We start from the raw sequence: 10,028 nt of genomic DNA, 5'->3' as shown, positions 1-10,028 counted from the left end.
GGTGAAGGTGAGAGAGTCTTGTCTGCAGTCACTTGCAGAGCACCAGTTATAGCCAGGGATAAAATCATGATTATTTTCAGATTATTTGATTTGTGTGTCTGGGAGTGGTGCAGTAAGTAGCAGCTCACCAATGCTGGGAGTGTGTTTTGTCCCTCTAGACAATTCTTGGCCAGCTGAGCCACCAGTTCAGTGTAAGACCTGATGATTTGCAGCTTTTCAGGGCTTATGATGCTGGAGACCACCAGGGAACACCCCCATGCCTGTGCCTACCAAGGTTAGCCAAATGGTACTCAAACACTGCCCGGAATGCCCCATAGACTCTTGGGGAAACTGTGGTGTCAGGGATCATCTGCGAGACTTGAGGCATAAACCGCAAGCCCTGTACTTTCTCTCCACACTGGCTTGGGCTTGTCTCAGGATGAGATGCTCCTCATACTCTGTATGGCCCTAAAGGTGACAGGGACCCTTGCCTGGGAAGCAGTCAGGGAGGCTGGAATGGGCCACACAGTGCCTCCACTGACATATTATTGGACAAGCAAATAGGACAATCCTTACATTAATACCTGGAAATTAGTTAATTCAGTCCGATGCATTCCCCATCCATTTCATGTAAATACTGTGGTTTACAAAGTTGTTTATGATGTTTTCTGACAGACACTCATCATTCTAACACTATTTCCACTATCATTGTATCATTCTGCCACCATTATTTCCATTTTTTCAAGCACCCCTTCAGCTGTCCTCATAGAATGCCCTCAATAATTCATTTTACGAGACAAGGATGTCCACTCTCTCCACTGCTGATCAATATAGTACTGGAAGTACTTGCAATAGTGATTAGGCAAGAAAAAGACATTAAGGGCATCCAGGTAGGAAAGGAAGAAATAAAGATCTCACTATTTGCAGATGATATAATACTATACTTAGAGAACCGTAAAACCTCTACCAAGAAACTCCTAGAAAAAAATAGACTTGTATAGTAAAGTAGCAGGCTATAAAATCAATATCCAAAAGTCCATGGCTTTCCTACACGCAAATAGTGAAAAAGAAGAAAGTGACATGAAGAAAACCATCCCGTTCACAATTGTGCCCCAGAAAAACAAGTACCTAGGAATCAGCTTAACTAAAGAAGTCAAGGACCTGTACAAAGAAAACTACAAAATGCTACTTCAGGAAATAAAAGAGGACACGAGAAAATGGAAAAATATCCCCTGTTCATGGATCGGGAGAATTAACGGTGTCAAAATGGCAATACTTTCCAAAGTACTGTACAGATTCAATGTGATCCCTATTACGATACCCATGACATTCTTCAAAGAAATGGAGCAAACACTCCTGAAATTTATATGGAACAATAAGCCCCCACGAATAGCTACAGCAATTCTTGGGAAAAACAAAATGGGAGGAATCAACCTCCCTAACTTCAAACTCTACTACAAAGCTTGAGGCCCCTACTACAAAGCAGTAATAATTAAAACAGCATGGTACTGGAACAAAGGCAGAACTGTAGATCAATGGAACAGGGTTGAATATACTGACATTTCCCCCCAAGCATATGCTCATCTAATCTTTGATAAGGGGGAAAGAAAAGTGAATTGGAGCAAGGAAAGCCTCTTTAACAAATTGTGCTGGCAAAACTGGACGGCTACATGCAAAAAAGTGGGCTCAAATCTCTGCCAACCGCCACGTACAAAAGTAAGATAAAAGTGGATTAAAGACCTCAACATCAGACCGGAATCCATAAGGTATATTGAAGAAAAAGTTGGCAAAACCATCTATGTCATTGAAGCTAATGGTATCTTCAAAGATGTCACACCACTGGCCAAGCAAGTGAAAACAGAGATAGACAAATGGGACTATCTTAAACTTAAGAAGCTTCTGCACCTCCAAAGAAACAGTGACCAAAATACAAAGACAGTCTACAGAATGGGAAAGGATATTCGCCTAATACACATACGATAAGGGGTTGATATCAAGACATAGAAAGTACTGGTTGAACTCTACAAGAAGAAAACATCCAGCACCATCAAAAATGGGGTGATGAAATGAATAGAAACTTCTCAAAGAAGAAATCCGAATGGCTAAAAGGCACATGAGAAAATGCTCCACATCATTAATCATCAGGGAGATGCAGATCAAAACAACAATGAGATACCATCTCACACCTCAGAGACTGGCCCAGTTCCAAAAGAACAAAAGCAACAGGTTCTGGCATTGATGTGGTGAGAAAGGGACCCTCCTTCACTGCTCATGGGAATGCCGACTGGTTCAGCCCTTTTGGAAAACAGTATGGACGATTCTCAAAAAATTAGAAATTGAGCTCCCATTTCACCCAGTAATACCACTCCTGGGAATATATCCCAGAGAGGCAAAAAAGTATAGTCGAAGTGACATCTGCACTTGTTTGTTCATTGCAGCACTCTTTACAATAGCCAGAATCTGGAAAATACCCGAGTGCCCAAGAACAGATGAGTGGTTAAAGAAACTTTGGTACATTTACACAGTGGAGTACTATGTAGCTGTCAGAAAGGATGAAGTCATGAAGTTTACATATGTGGTACTACATGGAAAGTTTCATGTTAAACGAGATGAGTCAGAAAGAGAGGGATAGACATAGAAAGATTGCATTCATCTGGGGAAAATAAAGTAACAAAATAGGAGACTAACACCCAAGAATGGCTGAGACTAGTACCAGGAGGTTTGCTCCATGGCTTGGAGGCCAGCCACACATGCTAGGGAAAAAGGCAGCTCAGATAGAGAAGGGAGCATCAAATAAAGGGCGTTGGGAGGATCCTCCCAGGATGGGAGAAGCATGCTGAAAGTAGACTTTAGACCAAACATGATTGCCACTCAATGCCTCTTTTGCAAACCACAACACCCAAAAGGAGAGAGAGAACAAAAGGGAATGCCCTGCCATGGAGGCAGGGTGGGATGGTTGGTGGGAGGGATACTGGGATCCATGGTGGTGGGAAATGGGCACTGGTGGAGAGATGGGTATTTGATCATTGTATAATTGAAACCCAAGCACAAAAATTTGTAAGTCTACAACTGTACCTCATGGTGTCTCACTATTAAAAATTTTTTAAAAATTCATTTATATTGCTTGCTATAAATAATTTGCTAAAAGAATGATCAAAAAATGTTTCCTTAGAGGAAATTTAGTGAAGATTTTTGTATCTCACCATGCAGTCATTAAGCCATTGTACAAGAGATTACTATGACGTTGTGACGGGATAGCCCTTTGCTTTTACGTTTTGTTAATTTAGATTGGTTGTTTTCTACATTACATCACATCCAATCTGGTGTGCTGCTTCTGACTTATCAGCATTGTAGAGTTTTAAATGTTGCTCCTAGAAGCAAAAATGTTTAATGGAGTGATACAGCTACAGTTAATATTTAACTAGGTAGCAGCTTTGGGTCATGTTCGTGACTACTGGTTCTTCCCAAAGTATAGGGAGGTGGGGGCAGGTAGTCCATCCCGACCCTATGACAGCCTGGAGATTTCAGTCAGAAAACCTTCAAACCTGAGTTTTTCAATTTTTTGGATGAGGTTTGTTTTGAGCAATGGACTCCGGCTGGGTGCATGGCAGTGATTGTGAAATGTGGAGGTTTTTTTACTGCTTGGAGTTCACCCACCCTCCTCCAGTCTTCCCCTTAAGACTCAGCCATACATGAGGTCTAGAAGAATCTCTACAATTTATTGATCTCTTTCTAGATTTATTCCCGAGTCTCTGGATCATGGCTGGGATGATGAATTCTGAAGCACTTTCTAATCAGAAAACAAAACGTTCAACAGTTTTATCTCAAAGGCCATGTTGGTCTTTTAGCCAATAATTCAAGGATGAATACTAAATTTCTTTTTCTCAGCAAGCACCAAAGCAAGTGGTGAAGGTGAAGAAAATAGCGAAACCCCTTCCCCCACTCCCTTCTTCTCTCCCCACTACTGTGATATTTCCCTGAGGCAGACCCTGCTCAGAGGGTGCCGGGTGTGAAGCATCAGCTCAGGCTCCCTCATAGGAACACACAGGCTTGGGGCTTACACCACACACACGGAATTCTCTCACTTTGGGAGACTGGTCTTAGAGTGATTTTTGACTTGTGCTTTTCCAATGTGTGATTCTCTCTACAAATTATTGTGTAGAAAGTCAAGGTACCATCAGGTCACTTGCAGTGAGTCCCTTCGCCTGTTAGCAGGAGCCCATCTGTCCTCTGGTCAAACTGGTCATTCCTGAGTGGGAGCTGTGAGGACAAAGGGAGTTCCCAGGTTTCTCTATACTTTCACATAACTTCCTTACGTAATATCATTTTACTTTAAGTGACTCTAATGAACTATCTCCAACTATGAGCAACAAATATGGGATCAGAAAAGTCCATAGAAGACAGGCAGGGCAGAAAAAAAAATAAAAAAATAAAAAAAATGTAAGAAACACAATTACAAAATCATTCATGATCAGGTTTCAGTCATAGAAAGATTCAGCAGTCAACCCTTCACTCAAAGTACATTTTGCACCAGCAATGACAAAAACACTTTTATCTTAATGTCAGAGAAGGGTGAAAATGTTGCTGCAACTCAGATCCTAACAGCTTTCATACTTGCCCATCTCACTGATAGAATCTCCTTCTATTCTGACAAGACATATTACTCTGTCAGATTTCTAAGATACAGTGCCCCCCTTTTGTCACTTAAGGGTTCTGTCTGCCATCTACTAGTACACTGTCATACAGCAACTTAATAGGTTTCAGGGCCTGGTGCTGGTGGTCCCTGTGATTCAGGGGCATCCAGAGAGACTTTTGCCAGGTGTTTGGAAAACACAATGTAAAGTTCACCGCCAAGCCAGACTATGTGGAAATTTACCATGCTAAAGCCAAACGAATTGGAGCTTTCAACCTTTATCCATCAGGGGTCAGTGACAAGAATGAGAACAAGAGACATACAAGGAGACCAGCAAACATACTACAAGGACTGTGCGCACATTATGGGGCCTTACAAAGCCCCTGGACTCACAGGAAGCTGATTATTCAATGCAAAGTCGCTTCCCTACTTCGGTCCCAAAGAGTGAGCTACTCTTTAAGTTGGCAGGGACATTAAGGACAGTTAGTGAGCACATCCACATTTAGTGGTGCATAAAGAGCAAAGGTTGGGGGTGTCTCACAGAGACAGTCAGCAGGGACCTTAAAATACAAGCTTCTGATGCTTTAATTATATTCTTTTCTTTGATGCTCTGTACAGCTCAAAACCCTAAACTTTTTCTCCTTTTCAAGGTGTGCTATGCTGCCATTGGGTGTATATTTTGTACTCCCAAGTATATAATCTAAGACCAAACCCATTTTACACATGAGACAGTCCTGACCTTAGGATTTTTTACTATGAGGACAATTTCCCACGAGACTATTGGGGAACAAAAAGTGATTCTTAATAACTTGGTCAAATAGCTGAGGAGAATGACAAACAGGTGACCAGGAGTTCACAAGTGCTCTAAGTCACACATAGGTACATCCCAGGGGGTATCATCCCAAGAGATGTTATGGGTGCTGTTTTGGAAAAGGCAGAATGGTCTCAGAGACAATAAAGAGCCTGTAAGTATAATGGAACACTTCGGGGTGGAATGGAAGGAAGCAGAAGGTTCCTGCCTCCTCTGTAGAGTGGCTAATGCAGCCTCATTCCTCCTTCCAGGATATCCCAGACCTGCTCTAAGAATCACAGTGGATGCACCACTGAGGAGCCCTCCTAACCTTGAGCTCTAGACTAAGACCAATGAAGTTTATTCCCACAAATCTAATAGAAGCAAGGATATAACTCAATCACTTTTGACCCAGAATGCTTTCTTGGTGTGTTATGATTCAAACCCAGAGCTTCATACATGGGAAGCACATTTCTAATATCCGAGTTAAATGCCTGGTCATAGAGTGCTTTTCCAATGTGTGATACTCTCAACAATTTATTGTGTAGGAGAGACTTGAAATGCAACAAGCACAACTTGGTAGTAGCTTTACTTCTGAGGTCATTATAACATTAAACTATGCAGTTGTGCCTTAAATGCAATCATGCCTCATATCATACACTCTGTGACTCTGTTGTGACTCATTCCTCCTTCCAGGATATCCCAGACCTGCTAACAAAGTGTTTTTAGGAAATAATAAATAACATCATGACTACCAGACTGCCAATTGTTAATCAGAGAATAGATCCCCTCTCATGTCACCAATCTGGGGTGTCAGTGACAAACATGGATAAATCATCTGGTGGGTAATTTTAACCTGCCCTCATTTGTGTTGCTGCTTGTATGGAACAAATATCCTCTCAATTGGGTTATTGGATAAAAAAAAAGCTGCATGCTTTTTTACGGGGTCTGTAATGTTGTATTATAAAGTTGGAGATTATAAAGCTATTATAAATTTGGAGAAAAGCACACAGAAACAATGGTAAAATTTGTCCACTTTCTAGTCTTTTCAGTGAGTTGTGATGCCTGTTTTGAGATTTTTAATAGAGCTGCCTTTTCTTTAGGATGAATGACTTTGTTCCAACATAATTATAGAACATATTGTATGTTTCTCTGGGACTAAGAATGGGATTAGGCTGTTAATTTATACTTGACCACATGTTAAATTAACAGTTACTCTAATGTATGATTTTATCTGTAATCATCAATGTGCCAAGGCGTCTGGTACACCTACTACCCTGCCCAGGACCATGAAGGGCGTGCCTGCAGTACAACAGGGGCTCTCATGGTCCAGAGCCCACAGCTGCAGCCTCCTCCCCTTAGATATCCAGTGCCTTTCTCTCACTGACTCAGAGACTCTGCTTTCTGTTCAGCAGCAAATAACAAGTGTGGGCAACAGACCCAGGCCATGTGGTTCATTTTGGGGCTGTATAACTGTGGATGTAAACTTCCTAAACTGCATACAGCAGTAAACTCCAATGTCCTCAGGCAGACAACTTAGACTGGACTCATGCCCCCACTGAAAAGAACCTGATCATTTGTGTAAAATCAGTCTCTGAGAGCTACTTTCACACATTTACCATCACACCCAGGGAACCCACTGACCCTCTTGACCATGGGACACTAACGCAAAAGAACTCCAGGGAGTCCCTGTGTTGATTGTGTCGCCAAGGTCTTGCTTGTGCCATTGATGTGCTAGAGCAGGCAGTGCTGTGACGCTGCACAGCTGAGCCAAGGTCTCATCTCAGTGCCCAGGTCACAGGCACCTGCCCCTAAGCCCCAACATTCCCATACTCAGCTGGAGCCAGTGCCCAGACTCTGGGGGACTCAGCCCGTATTCAGGAAAGAGGAACTCCATGGCCCAGGAGCTTCCTGCCCATAGGACGGGACCAGTTTGGCAAAAAGAGTGGTTGGTCTGTGCTAGGGAAAGCAGAAAACAAAATGTGAAGTGCAAATCTGGGTATCTGTCTTTTGAAAAGAGGTCAACGTTGTCCCCACCAATGTCAACTGATATTTTATGTTCCCATTCTAGTATTATTGGAAGCAGGTAGCTAAGGAATGCCAGATACCAAGTCAATGACAAAAGCTGACCTCACAAAAAAACAGGAAAAAACAGGAACTAAGGCCTGTAAGACCTGAATCTATCCATAGGAAAAACAGACCCAGAGTAACTCCTGCAGAAACAAAAGACCCAGGAAGGAATTTCAAAGACCATCACCAACCTAACCTCCCTGATAACTTCCTTAGCAATAGACTTTTACCTAGGGAGAAGCCCCACACGAAGGCAGGTTGGAGAAACCTACTATAAACACCACCTAGAACAAAGGAAGAGCACACATATGCTGACTATGCCCATGTGCTGCTTGTACCCACATGGCAGAGCACATGTGGTGCCTGAGCACATGTGTCGCCTGCATCTCCTCTCTTGATACTTTTGCTTTCATGCTTTCATATCCAATGCTGGGATGTGTGTAGGGGCTCTCTCCACCCTTAGAGAAGCCCGGGTTCTTGCTTGAGCCCACTATTCTCCTCTCTCTCTCTCTCTCTCTCTCTCTCTCTCTCTGAGTGTGTGTGTGTGTGTATGTCTCTATATTTCTTTTCCTCCTTCACTTTAAAACCTCCAAATAAAATCTGCTTTACTTTACTGCTTGACTACTCCTGAAATTCTTTTCTGTGAGGCAAGACCAGAACCTAGTAACCCTGGGTTCCGGGTGGCAGAAGCAGATTGAAAGAAAGTGTTAGGCAGAGTTCTGAGCCCATTTTTTTGCATGTAGCCGTCCAGTGATGCCAGCACAATTTGTTAAAGAGGCTTTCCTTACTCCACTTCACATTTCTTGCACCTTTGTCAAAGATTAGATGATCATATGATTGAGGGGAGATGTCCGTGTATTCAACTCTGTTCCATTGGTCTGAAGTTCTGCCTTTGTTCCAGTACCATGCTGTTTTGATTATTACCGCTTTGTAGTAAAGTTTGAGGTTAGGGAGGTTGATTCCTCCCATTTTCTTTTTCCCAAGAATTGCTTTAGCTATTCGTGGGGGCTTATTATTCCATATAAATTTCAGGAGTGTTTGCTCCATTTCTTTGAAGAATGTCATGGGTATCCTTATAGGGATTGTGTTGAATTTATACAATGCTTTCGGTAGTATTGCCATTTTGACAATGTTAAGTCTCCCGACCCATGAGCAGGGGATATCTTTCCATTTCCTCATGTCCTCTTTTATTTCCTGAAGTAGCGTTTTTTAGTTTTCTTTGTCAGGTCCTTTACTTTCTTAGTTAAGCTGATTCCTAGGTACTTGATTTTCTGGGGCACAATTGTGAAAGGGATTGATTTTTTTTATGTAACTTTCCTCTCTTTCACTGTTTGCGTATAGGAAAGCCATGGACTTTTGGGTATTGATTTTATAGCCTGCAACTTTACTATACAAGTCTATTGTTTCTAGGAGTTTTTTGGTGGAGGTTATTGGGTTCTCTAAGTATAGTATCATATCATCTGCGAATAGTGAGAGCTTGATTTCTTCCTTTCCTATCTGAATGCCCTTAATATCTTTTTCTTGTCTAATCGCTATTGCAAGTACTTCCAGTACTATATTGAACAGCAGTGGAGAGAGTGGGCATCCTTGTCTTGTCCCTGATCTTAGAGGGAAGGCTCTCAGTTTTTCCCCATTGAGGATGATGTTTGCTGTAGGTTTGTGGTAGATGGCTTTAACTATGTTGAGGAAAGTCCCCTCTATACCCATTTTGGCTAGGGTTTTCATCATAAAGGGTGCTGGATCTTGTCAAATGCTTTCTCTGCATCTATTGATATGATCATATTCTTTTTATCTTTTCTTTTGTTGATATGATGGATTATGTTGATTGATTTCCGAATGTTAAACCATCCTTGCATCCCTGGGATGAATCCTTCAGAACTCTGCCTAACACCATGTACAAAAGTAAGATCAAAATGGATTAAAGACCTCAACATCAGACCAGAAACCATAAGGTACATTGAAGACAAAGTTGGCAAAACCCTCCATGACATTGAGTCTAGTGGTAATTTCAAAGATGCCACGCCACTGGCCAAGCAAGTGAAAACAGAGATAGATAAATGGGACTATCTTAAACTTAAGAAGCTTCTGCACCTCCAAAGAAACAGTGACCAAAATACAAAGACAGTCTACAGAATGGGAAAGAATATTCGCCGAATACACATCTGACAAGGGGTTGATATCAAGGATATACAAAATACTGGTTGAACTCCACAAGAAGAAAACATCCAACCCCATCAAAAATGGGGCAAGGAAATGAACAGAGACTTTCTCAAAGAAGAAATCCGAATGGCAAAAAAGCACATGAGAAAATGCTCTACATCATTAATCATCAGGGAGATGCAGATCAAAACCTCAATGAGATACCATCTCACACCCCAGAGACTGGCCCACATTCAAAAGAACAAAAGCAACCATTGCTGGCTCGGATGTGGCGAGAAAGGGACACTCTTTCACTGTTGGTGGGAATGCCGACTGGTTCAGCCCTTTTGGAAAACAGTATGGACGTTCCTCAAAAAATTAGAAATTGAGCTCCCATTTGACCCAGCGATACCACTC

This window comes from Sorex fumeus, unplaced genomic scaffold (assembly GCF_029834395.1).
Source record: "Sorex fumeus unplaced genomic scaffold, SorFum_2.1 ptg000006l, whole genome shotgun sequence".
NCBI lineage: Eukaryota > Metazoa > Chordata > Mammalia > Eulipotyphla > Soricidae > Sorex > Sorex fumeus.
This window is presented reverse-complemented; position numbering follows the sequence as displayed.